The sequence below is a fragment of the Cataglyphis hispanica genome, chromosome 17, assembly GCF_021464435.1.
Source record: "Cataglyphis hispanica isolate Lineage 1 chromosome 17, ULB_Chis1_1.0, whole genome shotgun sequence".
Classification (NCBI taxonomy): Eukaryota; Metazoa; Arthropoda; class Insecta; order Hymenoptera; family Formicidae; genus Cataglyphis; species Cataglyphis hispanica.
The window spans coordinates 5,388,832-5,403,151 of NC_065970.1; the positions used below are offsets into that span (position 1 = coordinate 5,388,832).

General features: G+C 26.6%; 2 pseudogenes; one reads left to right on the forward strand and one right to left on the reverse strand.

Moving 5' to 3' along the window:
• On the reverse strand, nucleotides 1-6,663 carry LOC126856064 (uncharacterized; annotated as a pseudogene).
• A 163-nt stretch (nucleotides 6,664-6,826) lies between these two features.
• Nucleotides 6,827-10,834, forward strand: LOC126856065 (uncharacterized; annotated as a pseudogene).
• Nucleotides 10,835-14,320: the final 3,486 nt, after the last annotated feature.

A 14,320-nucleotide genomic window follows, 5' to 3' on the forward strand; every position in this document is an offset into this window, starting at 1 on the left:
TCAAATATCTGTTATAATATTAAAGTTATTGGCATGACAATTACTTTTTGATGAAATAAAATCGAACATCTCAGCTTTGGTTGCTTCGTGAGAAAATAGCATTTCTAATTGATATATTTTTTCAATTGACATGAAGTAATTATTGAATGTCAATGGGCTCGTTCAGCAGATCCCAACAGTTGCAAAGCGTTTGGAATGAGTGATTAGTGAGCGTTTACTGATGATGATTTGAGACGTGTCTGCTAAACTGACTTTTTCAAAATTGCATAGCATGTCACGTGACCTTGATTTGTTTTTACTAACATAGCCTTATTTCTCAGTTTATTTATAATATAAAATACAAAATATTATCAAATTGTTAAAAAAAAAATAAATATTGTATTTTAAAATTTATAATATGGACAATTTGGATATTATTGTTCTTTTCGCTATGGATGATGGTGTAAACGGTTGAAATAACGCATTGCGTCTTATGCTCAATGAATTTATTGAACCATTACCAGAACTGGATGAATTAGAAATAAGGCAGCGTGTTGAAAGGGCCAGAAATCAAAATTATTACGAAATTATTGTTCCTCAATATGATGATCTTTTATTTAAGGAGCATTTTAGAATGTCTCGTGCAACATTTGCGGTATATTAATGTATTTTATGAAACTATAAATAAACTATAAATAAAGATTAAATAAACTATATTAAATAAATACTATAAATAAACATTATGTATATAAAGATATTGAGATATTTAATATATCTCACAAAAAGATTAATTTAGTTATTTAATTTAATTTTGTTAATCAATTACGTTGAGCAAGTCCTCAAAAGATTTTTTGAGGACTTGCTCAACGTAATTGAACATGCTGTCCTTGGGAATCCAAATTACTTTGTGGATTTAAGAAAGAAAGTTACGTTCTCTGTTTGGGTTTTGGTTAAACCAGAAAGTTTTCTCGTTGCTGGAGATCGCTTTAGATTACCCAAAAACACTAGTCACCATGTGTTCAAAGAAATTGTCACGATTGTAGCTAGTCTGTTACCGAATTATATAACATGACCTATAGAAGAAGATGTCATGAGAAGGAAATTATTTTCCGAAGACGTTCTCGCGGTTTTCCCGGTGTTGTTGGTATAATCGATGGTTGCCATATTCCAATATAAGCTCCCGCAGGCAACCCTATAGATTTTTATAATAGGAACAAAGTACATTCAATTATATTACAAGGAGTATACGATCACAAGACACGTTTCATAGATGTTTTCATTGGAATGCCTGGATAAATGCACGATGCTCTGATATTCAGGCAGAGTGAATTGTTTGCACAATTAAATAATGTTGAAAATATTTTATTATCTCCTAATATGCATTTTTTGGGAGACTCTGCCTATCTTTTAATGAAAAATCTGAGGACACCATTTCGTGATAATGGCCACTTAACTAGAGAGCAAAGTAATTACAATGTTAAGTACCATCAGATCTATCATCGAAAGAGCATTCGGTCTTTTGAAAGGCAAATTTTAAAGATTAAAATATTTAGATATATCCGACGCAGTTCTGGGAAATACTATAATAGCAACAGCGTGTGTCATACATAATTTTTTAATTGATCGTCACGAAATCGATTTTGAACATGAAGTGCCAATCGAAGAACCAATGTCAATACCAAACGACGATAGAGATGTAGTACCTGACGAAGATCTTCTTGCAGAAGCCAAAAGAAATAGAATTGTTAACTTATTATATTAGATTATTACAACATTATTATTATTATTATTATTATTATTATTATTAATTATTATTATTATTATTATTATTAATTATTATTATTATTATTATTATTATTATTAATTATTATTATTGTTATTGTTATTGTTATTGTTATTATTGTTATTATTTTTATTATTGTTATATTACATCTATTGGTATATTACATCTCTACACTTCTCTTGCTCCCTCTATTATTTCTACCTATTTGCTCACCGTTCTACTTATTCTCTACTCCCAGCTCATTCTCCGTCACTCTCTGTCCACCGCATGATTTCCCTCTTTTCCTCCTATTTCCCTAACCTCTATCTCTATTGCCTTTTTCTCGCTTCCCTGTTTCTATCCCTTTTCACCATCGCCTTCACTTATACTTCTCTACATACACCTCACTCCACTCTTTTCATTTTCACCTTCTCTTTTTTCTCTTTTGCCTTTATCTTTTTTTCTTTTTTCACCAACCTTTCTTCTCGCTCTTTAATTCACCGGCAACGGAAGTTCGCATAAACGCACGTGTTTCTCAAAAAAATGAAACTTCTTTATTATTTATTAATACTATTATACACATGTAGAACGTAAGTAAAATTAAATATAATTAAATATATTAATAAACTATAATGTAAAAAAACCATAGTTTACATATTTTCTTCTGTTTCAATTCGATTACTTCTTAAAAGTAACAAATTTCATAGCAAATCGTTTTTTTCTTGCTGGATCTTGTTGCTATTGTCGATGGATGTCTTTAATTCCATTATAGGTTTGATGCGTCTTTCCTCGATATCAAGTTGTTTTTTTTCTTATATTATAAAGTGAACTCATTCGCGTTGATTTTTCTGACCTCTCAAGTGAGGGCGTTATATTAAATGAATCTGAAACACCTGAGGAAGAATGGGAAAAACCAGGTGTTTCAAGATGTGTTGAAGGTGTTGAGGAAGCTGGAATGACAGGATTGGCAAGATTGGCATGGATTGGCTGAAATGGTGATATTGATAAAGTAGAAGACGAAGTTCAAATATGATAAGAATTGTAAAATCCGTATCAGGATACGTATTAAAGATTAAAATTTTAAGATTGAAATTTGACCAATCAAGGCAAAGAAATTTTAATTCCTTTTTTTCTGATTAGTCAAATTCCAATTTTTAATCTTTAATTTTGCGTAGTCTGATACAGGTTTTAGAAAAATCAGAAAAAAGGTGTGTTAAAGTATTACTTTATGGTCTTCTTGACAAGATACACTTGCTGTTATATCTTTGTCTGTTTGCATCGATGAAAGTGTTGAACACCAGTTAATCGTCATGTCATTGGCAAATATATCTTCAAAAGTTTCAAAATTTTCCCACAAAATCCTCGACCGGTGATTTTTTATTATTATCTTTTATATTTTTGTATGTTATGCATTTTTCTATCCAGAAGGTCTTCATTTAAATTAGTATAACCATTTGCCTTCATAACTTGAAGAATTTGTGCCCATGAAGATTTTTTTTAATTTAAGATTTTGGAAACTGTCTTTACGGTCTAAATAACTGTTTAAAAATAATTTCGTTGATTGTTTTGTCCATGAAAAATTTTTCTTTTCAGAATCTACAATTATACAAAAAATTTATAAAAGAAATATTTTATTAATAATTTATTCTAATAATAAATAGTGGATTAAACAAAGATGGTTTACATACCAGTACATATACTATCCGTAGTTTCATCTAAAATTGAAACCAATTCTGATGCAGTTGTAACATTTACTAAATATTACTTTAAAAAATCTGTATCTGAAAAAGAAATATTGCTAAGGTACATTATTTATTCAGTATCATCATTTATCAATATATAAATAAATAAACAAAGTTTAGCGCAGAGAGAGAAAAAAGATTTATAATAATATTATAATTATGTTATTATTATATTATATTATTATATTATATTATTATTATTATATTATAATTATATTATATATTATATGTGTATTTACCTGATTGTAATCTTGAATGGATCTCTTCTGTATCAGTGATACTGTATTATCACCAATTGTATAATTTGCACTATACATTTAATTTCCGGTATTTTTAAAATTCATTTTCTTTGAGTTAGGTTTTTCAAATTCAAATTATGATTAAGCTGTCATGTGTGCCGCCATATTATTTTACAACATAGTGCGCTTAGGTAACAGAGAAAAAATTAGATGGAAAAAATGGCGTCCCCTCCTTAAACATGTTGAGTAGTGGTAATTGAGCGGAGTGCGTTCAGCAAACACTCACTCAACAGTTGTACAATAGTTGTATCTGCTAAACGCGCCCAATGAAATTACAAGTTTTTCTCGACAAGAGTCACACGTTAGTGATTGTTTTATAAATTTATTTCTACGTCGAATACATAATTTTGGTACGACACTTGTCGCAGAAATAGTGATAAACTATTTTATCGTCTGGTGGCTTTACCTAAAGTATATTTGGAAATATTAATTTTTTCGAATTTTGGCCCGGCCAATAATTTTATCATGTTTATAAGCGCAGATTTTCCAAGGTCTGACAGCTTAAATCGGAGCGAAAATGCGACGACTAATATCAATATATCTCGTATTGTCAAATTAGATTCTGAAAATAATACAGTATCATCGAATGTGATGTCTTCTTCACTCGTTTACTCCTCAATACGTTCATAATTGTCATCCATATCGCTTCCGGTAGTATAATTATCCGGTAGTATTAATTATCGTCATCTTCTGCTGCTTTTTTCCTCGTTTCACTTTTGTTGTCGTCCGTCAGTCATCCGTTATTCTATTATCCATACTTTCTTCGTAATTTTTTTCATTTTCATCATCTATGCAACCCACGTTACTACTGTTAAATTTATTATTACTATTAATTATGTCATCATTATCTTCTTCATTTCTTGCTGTCTTTATCGTACATGAGGAATACTGTATGGTAATATTATTCGCAATATTATCAGATCTCCCACTGCAATCCTCAAGTTATTCGGCAGTGTTATTGCAATCATTTTTAGTACAAGCAGCATTTCTGATGCCTTAATTCATGGACTCCAGTATTATCTGTATAAAAATTATATAATTTTGAATTGTAATGTAGAGTAAATCCATCCAACCCAAGTCCATTTCAGAAATAAGGAAAATATTGCAGAAGTTCATATATAATATTTTCTTAACTTTTTGATATATTATAAGTATCCAAATATTTTATTAATTTCTTCTATTAATTCTATTAATTTCTAAGTATACTTTATTTATTTATAACAAAAATATGTTTTTTATAATTGTCAACCTTTAATAATATACACATTTGTTCTACATTTTAATAAAAATGTACGCTATATAAACAAAGAAAAATTACGCAAGATAACACAATATGCATTTTTAATAAATTATTCACTGTAATTTTTAACAATTTTTTACAACAATTTATAATAATTGTTATAAACAAATGCAATATATTCAATATTTTTACGATTTCAATTTTTTTGGAAACTAGATAATTTAAAAAAAAAATGTTTTTTACAATTACTTCATATAACAAATATTTTTTGATATAACAAATATTTTTTGATATGATTTTATTAATGATATTCGATAAATAACATTCTTAAAATTTTAAGCAATTTTCGATGCGTTAAAGCCGTATAGCAAAAAAAACTGCTTTTAAACTATGGTCGAATAGTTTTTTTTGTCTTATTGGTTTTTTGGATTGTTTATAGAATTGTGTTATTAGTTTATGTATACTTTATTATAATTCAAATTCATAAGTAGTTAAATGGCATTCATACAATTTACAACATATTATATATTATGTACAAGAATAAAAAATTATCAATTAATTACATATTTATTGAAATAAAGTAACAACATGTATAATATCTTCAGTCGTCAAAAATATTTTTCAATAAAAACGACATGTTTACAATTTGACAAAAGGACAAAATGTCATTTATAAATAATATTTATATGGGAATCAAACAAGTCAAATATTCGAACAATGTAACAAATTACTGCAAAAGTTGAAACGTATGCGTTGTTGATGTTAATCGTGAGATGCTGCAATTCACACATCACTAATGTAACAATGTGATATAGTGGTCAATTTTTGTAAGAAATTATATTCCGCACTAGCATTCGCATGTGACTCTTATGGCAATTTCTTTTCTCCTTTAATTATTATTCAAAGCCAAAAATATTTTAATGTTTTAAATTTTTTCAATTACTGCTAATATTTGTTATTCTTACTATAATATTTAATACATTTTATGTGATAATATTTATATTGTCATTATATCAAATATTTCTAATTTTAAAAATTTGTATTGTTATAGATATATTTTCTGTTTGGCTTCTTTTCTTCTTCTTGATTGACTGAATTTGCTATTTTTTTAAGAATTGATGAATGAAACATTATTCGGATGCAAAAATTATTTCCTATACGAACAACACGTGTTACAACTTACAATATGTGCAATCCTATAACATTATTACTGAATAATGAAACAATTATTTATTTAAAAAAGTATCCATTCTTCTGGGAAAAAAATTTTTTTGTAATAGAAATTTGTTTACGATTATTAGTAAAAGAATTTGTTTTCAATCTGTTTATTGTGCACATTTTGTTTACTGGATCATAACCGATAAGTTATTATTGTATTGTTTTCATTTTTAAAGAAACGCGTTTTACAAACAAATAAAATCATATTAATATACAATTCATCATGTGCAGATTATGACATTATTTACTCACCTTCAGTATTACAATATTGAGCTATGGCAAGAGTTTCCCATATTGCTGATGTGCGTGCAGATATATTGTATTCGTATGATTTTTCGTAATTCTTGTATAAACCCATTTATATCGTTTTATCTTTTCGTTTTAACGTTTTTTATATCGTTTTATCTTTTTACGTTTTTCCATGTTTGGGTATTCTCGTTACTGTCTGTTATATCTTTCGTCTGTGATGTGCAGTTATAGAATATTTAATCTAGTATTGTATATGTATACATTATGTATACATTATGTACTTATTAATTTTTTTACAAATAGTTCAATCATAAACAAAATAAAAAAATAAAAAAAAATAATTATGCGTACCTTTAAAATCCAAAATTTTTCAATAAGCACACATAAAAACAATGTTAAGTATCGCGTGGAGGTGAACAAAAAAAATGTGCTCAGAAATAATTATGTTATTAGGAGGTAAGTAATGCACATTTTGTTTATAACAAAATTATTTTTTTTTCAAAAATATGTAAATAATATACCTCTTTATTAAACCCACTTTTATAATACGAGTATATCGCAAGATTGCCACAAAACTTGTAGCAGCAGTTTTTTTTTAAATACCCCAAACAGATATGAAATGCATAATTTATTATTTTGCAGATTCGAAAGATGATATCGAAAAGCGATTAGAAACTTTAAAAAGGTTTCCTACTATTGCGGAACGCTTGATGATAACGGCTTCGAGTAATAATACATCATCCTCAAATGAAATCATTGATTCACTTAATAATACGGCGTCTTCGAAAAGTACACAAGAAAATAATTCCATAAGTTTATATTTTTCAAATTGTATACATATATTATATAAATAATAATCAGAATCGTTAATAATATCTTATATTACTTATATATTGACATTCATGTTTCAGATTTTGAAAAAAGTATTATCAGTGAAACTGGAAAAGTTATCGAAATAGCTGTTTACAATAAAAGATGTTCGACGAAAATGCTAATAAACAGGTATAACATAAAATGTTTGCAACAAATTTTAGGTATATATCCCAAAATATTTTCAAAATACATAGTGTTATTGAATTATTTTTTTATGCTTCTTATAAGTAATTAAATTCTTATAAGTAAAAAAAATTCTTATAAGTAATTAAGTTATATTTAATGTTTTTTGTATTAGTAGAATTTTTTGGATAAATGAAATTATCTGACTTATTTTGTATCAATTTGTGCTTCGAATACTGAACCTCGCTTGTTCTTATTTATTATTAACTTTCAATTACGATCTTTTTATGACATTTTTATATTCTAAATTTGTAATATTCTTTTTTTAATTATAAAGACAAAAATCATATTAATGTTACAAATATAAATAAAAATTATGTGCATTTAAATAAATATTTATTAATCTACATTTTAAGCAATAAAATAGAACTTTTTAAATTTATATTATAAGAAAGAAAATATTAATGCATTTTATTTTTCATTTCTTTATTACAATAGAGTATTTCTCCAAACTTAATGTTTTTTTTATTATTATTTTTTATATAATTGTAGTTTTTTTTTACAGGAACACGCTTTTAATTTTAGGAATTAACTTTATTTTACTTTTTTGTTTTCTTTTAGTTTCTCGTTTTTATACTCTTGTCTTTTTCTTTTTTTTTATTATTTTGTTTTCGAGTCTAATTAATATATTGACCCTAATCTGCTCAGTTTTCTAAAGCTTGATGACAACTTTTATATTAAAATTATACAAAATCGGGTATAAAAAATGTAGAATATTTTGCTATCAATATTTCAACTATGTAAATATATTACAATTTCGGAAACTTTTTTTTCGGTTTTTCCAAATCATAAGTATAACAAGAAGGCAGAATAGATTAATATGCGACACAAAACTGACGGAGCAAAACTGACTTGTTGGGATTGCTGGGAATGTGAAAAACTAATATCAAAATATAATTACACAAAATATGTACACATAAAAGAAATATTTTCTTCATAAACAAGTATTAATTTTTCTCAGTCTGTGTGATCTTTTACATTAGTATTACAAGAATTTATCGCTGTTAAAAGACGAATTGCAGAAGCAAAAGAATCAATGCTCGCGGCATCGGCATAAGTACGAGAAACCTAAAACACCAGAAGGTATATTTATAATATTATATTATAATTTCACATCACTTTTGTGATATATTATAAAATTGTATAAAATGTTATTATATAAAATGTAATTTTTTTTCTTAAAAGAATTTTGGGATCCAGAATTTCATGAAACACAGTCGTTGGAATGTATCGAACCAGCATTAGAAAGGGACTGCATTGATTCGGAGGTATTGTATAATTTTTAAGTATATTATAAATAGATTTAGAACTTATAATAACATTATTTATTTTTATAAATTTATACAATATATTTTTTGCATGTTCAGATAAATAATAATATTTTAATTAAACGCAAAAACAAAAACGTAATTTGTTTATAATTTATGAAAGTTACGAAAGTTATTATTGAACATATTTAACTGAAGTATTATGTCACGTGACATTTTAAATTTCTCAACGAAGGCTGCACGTTAGATCTCAATCATTCAAAAGTGTTGTTTAATTTCTGCTATTAGATCTTAAAATTAATAAATTAATAAATGTATTATTACAATTTAAATATATGTAGAACAATCAATCGAGGATGCAACGATGAAAAGATACAATCGTTGAAAGGATGCAATGATGAAAAGATACAATCGTCGGAAGGATGCAACGATGAAAATGTACAATCATTAGAAGAATGCAACGATGAAAAGTTACAATTGTTGGAAGAATGCAACGATGAAAAGGTACGTTGATTGGTATTTAATTCTATGACAATTGAGATAAATATTAAAAATTAAAATTTATTCTTTTATGTGATTTTTACTAAAACGATACATCATAAGCGAATAATTCAAGGGTACATATTTAATTAATAATTTCTGTAATTTGACCACACATTGTTCTGAAAACATTAATGTATTTAATTTTATTATTACAATTAACAATTTGTTTTTTACACACATTGTCCAATTAAAATTCATATCTGTATTTTTAGATTTATAAATATGGAGAAAGCATCACTGATGTAGACAACCATATTTCAAAGGTATATTACAATTTCATCATGCGACATTTTTGTGCGAAGATAACTAACATTTTCAAGATTTTAAAGTCAAAAAGTTATTTTTTTTATTGTAATTAATTTTCATAAAGAGCTTATTCTGTAACTTTTAATATTTTCATTATGTGTCATTACGCAATTAAAACATGGAAAATATTTGTTCAATGATACTCTCTAACCACATTGTTAAAAGTAACAAAATAGATTCCTAAATGTCGAAATATACCCACACATGGTATTTTTAAATTTCTGAATACGGAGAAGTAAGTTTCGCGATTGATATCAATCTGTTTATAATTTGTATAATTATTTTGTATATTTAATTTTTGAAAAATTAATGTAATTAACCAAAAATTAATCTATATTAACCAATTTTTATATTTTGAAGAGTCCACTGGTACATGAATGTGAAAATGAACCGAAATCTCGACGTTATTTAATCAAAACCACTGCAACTATAAGTAATAAAGTGTAATGATAAGGTATTGTGTAAAATATTTATTTGAAAAAAAAATAGGATTGCTTATACCGAGAGAAAAATGTTTCAAATTCAAATATGAGTGAAAGAGGTATTTACATCTTTAACGCAACAAATTTTATCATTATTTTTTGGTTTTTGCATAAATACATTCAATCGGGATTGAAGGTATTTGTATTTTGTTTGAGAGTATTTTGATGAAAAAAATGTTCTAAAAAACGTAAAAAATTAATTTAACTCTTATACATTTGGATAAATTTGCATAGTGTACTATTATAATAGTAGTATAATATATATTTAATGTATAAATCAAAAATTTAATAACAAATTTTTGTACTCGGTTTTTGCAGATAAAAGAAAAAAAATTGTTGCTTGAAGAAATTTCGAAATTACAAAGGATTGAAGAATTACGGAACACAATAACAAATTATGAAATGAACGTAAAGAAATAAAACAAAATCTGGAGGAAGCAAGTCCGAGTTAACAAATGTAAGAAAACTAAACGAACGACTGCAAACGGCGTTGATCGATAAAACTAACAAATGCGAAGGTAAGAAATTGTATATACAATCTGAGCAAAGTCTTATTTTAAACGTTATGACTGTAAAAATAATCAAAACATTTTAATTTTTACAGCAACGCTGAAAACCATATTGACTGTCAATATCAACATGCAATATGAAAATGTAGTTATATATAACTACTTGAGGGTTAACGCCTAAATCGTATTTCTTTTATAAATATTTTATGTTGACAAAGAAATAAAGATTTTATTTTAAATAGCTTAATTGTGATTAATAATAAGAGTAAATCCGACTCACACCACATAAAATTGCACATACTTTTACCCATGGATTAACAATAATAAATGCCAATTCAATTGTATTAAAACAGATTGTCTATCGTGATGTAATCCGCAAAATCGTGAAATTTCGAATAGAAACGGATTACTTTCGTCGTCCTCCAATAGATTCATATCGCATTAAAATCGAATTATAATTTATGAAATCGTATAATTTCGAACTAAGATGAATATATATTACCGCACATTAATCCACTTAAAGAGTATTAAAGTTGATTTGACTATTTTCAATCGGTTTTAATATCCCATTTTCGATGCAGAAATCCCGATCAATTCGGATTATTTTTTTTATCGGTTTTAATCGACCGATTTTCGGCAGGGATTATTCGTTATGGAATAATTTTCAATGGAGATTCAAAACTTGTTACATATATGAATTCTGATTTCGGAGAAGATAAAATCACAGGACATTCAACCAGTGGTGTACTTGTAATTCGAGGAGGCCCTATTGTTTGGTATACTCAAAAACAACGTCTTGTAGCAATCTCTACTGCTGAAGCTAAATATCGAGCCGCCGTTTCTTCAATTGATGACATTTACTGGATTCGACGCATCAGAAATGAATTTAAATTTCTGAATCTGGATCAACCAACAATTATGTGTTGACATTCAGTCTGCTATTCACATGTTACAAAATACTCATGAATGTAAAATAACAAAGGGCAAGAAGCATATTGATATTCCAAAGAAATTATTCAATTTATTCAAGAACATATTGGAAAGACAGTTCAACTGAAGCATGTCAGAAGTTCTGAACAAGCCGATATCTTAACAGAGCCTTTGACTCATAAGATTTTTACAGAACTGCGAAACAAAATAATGAAGGAGGAGTGTTGAGATGTAATTATTTTATTTTTTATGTTGGTCATATATTCATTATTTTATTCTTTTATGTTGGTCAAGTTCAAATGTGATAATCCTTAAGTAATTAGACCGTATATACTCTACTGAAAAGAATGCGTATAATTTAGTTATAGCGAATTCGGTCATTTGCACTACATCACACCAGTGCACTCAAAGGCTGCTATTTGAAATATATGAATGCAATGATATAATATATAAAGATTTTGATGATGAAAAAATAATGTATGTTCTGTTAAATAAAATGACAATTTATCATGATTGGATTTTAATTGCTTAAAATGTTTATATTATTCTTTTTTATTAAATAACTTCACATATTCACGTATAGTAGTTTTTAATATGCACCAGTGCAACGCAGTGCAAATGACCGAATTTGCTATTAGTCTTTGTTCGCCAGTATTGTAAGAAACACGTTATTATAACATCTTTGAATAAAAATATCTATTACACAATTAATTTCAGTTTCTTTGCTAAAATATATTTTGCTGACAACTTTGATGATTTTTCAACATTTTTTGATATATATATATATATATATATATATATATATATATATATATATATATATAGTATTATCTCTCTGATGCACATACTTAGATATAAAGCAAAAGTTTGACAGATAAATTCAACGAATATTACAATAAATATCGATTATTTTAAAAGTTATGTTTCATGTTACATACTTCGAAACTCTAAGCTGTTTCATGCGTTTATATCGTCATTTGCATTATTTGATACACGTATCAGTTTAATACGATACTCTTGCTTGATACGTTCGTACCAAGTTGATCCGGCTGCGTTTACATCGTACGTACTAAATATTTAATTTGATACGTATATGATACCTGATACGCGTATCAAATGCACGATGTAAACTAGGCCATTGTCTTGTGTGTTATATTTTAATAAATATTTGTTTCAGATTAATTTGCAATGGAAGCCGAAGAGCTTTTGTTATTTATATGTACGATGCAAGTAGCTGTAGCGTTGTACACCGCATGGAAAAAAGCAAGCATTGGAAAAACCGTTAATGGTGGACACGTTTCATAAATAGAAGACAAGCGGAATATAACGATTTTGCAATTCTATTTTCAGAGTTAAAAAAAGACTTGGATGCATTTTCTTTTATTTTCATGTGCTTGAAGTCTTTTTGTGTTTTATTTTAAAAATAAGGACTAGAATCCCTACATAGAATCTGGCCGCTCAATAAATTTTGAAAAAACATGGTGGCGATGTACACAAAGTGTAATGTAATTGAATGTAGTATACAATTGTGTTTATAAAATAAAATCTTTTTTTACTAATACAAATAAAAAAATAAAAAAAGTTTATTAAAATAATTAATTTTAATATTTAAATTAAATATTAAATTAATCATTAAATAATAAAAAATATAATAAAATATTAAATATAATAAAATATTAAATATAATTAATATTACTTTATTATTTTAATATTTAATATTTAAATTCTAATATTTAATTTTAATTTAAAAGTTTTCTTTTAATGATAATATTAATGATAATATTATTATATTATTATTAATGTATATTATATTATTATAAAATATTATTATTTTATTATTTAGTATTATTATATTTTTGTTATATTTTTGTTATATTCAAATTAATTTTTCTTTATTTTTTAATTTAAAAATGTATAAAAAAGTACAAAATGTTTATATTGTGTAATGTTTGTTTCATATTTAAATAAATATAAATTGTTTATAATTTTCTTATTTTACTTTTTTTGAAATTATTATGCTTCCCAGAACACTTTCTATTGGTTCCGCCATGTTTTTTCAAACTTTATTTCGATACCAATAAAAAGAAACACGCACCGCGGCCAGCAACTCTATCTATAGGGACTTTATTCGGAGTTTGCCCGTCATTCTTGCCGACTTTAAAGCGAGGAACACACACTTTTGCATAAGCGCATAGCCAAAAGTATAAAGCGGGGAGCACACACTTTTGCATAAGTGCATAACTATAAGCATAAGGAAATTGATTGGTTCATTTCCTTATGCATATATTTGTGGACCAATCAATTTCTTTATGTTTATAGTTATGCGCTTATGCAAAAGTGTGTGCTCATCGCTTAAGGTGTAATGTCCTGCCAATTTTAAAAACTATATTTTAGCTAGTAATTAAGTACCGCTTTATCCCTGCAAAATACCTATGGAATAATTATGTAATCCATTTGCTTTTATTTTAATTGTTAACTAATTTCATTAATCGCTTATCACTCTAGTTCCATATGGCTCTTTAGCCTAAAAACCGAATATATTTTAATCCTTTTAGTAATAATAATCGATGGCGCAAGGAATTGAGAATTCCTTGGATCGACGAATCAGGAAACATTATTTAGAACTATCTAACTGTACAGCAGTGACTTTCTAGAACTAACCTGCTGATTACTTTAAGAACGAACTTGCGAGCGAGCTTTACACTCGATAATATCGTTATTAATATCTAACTTTTAA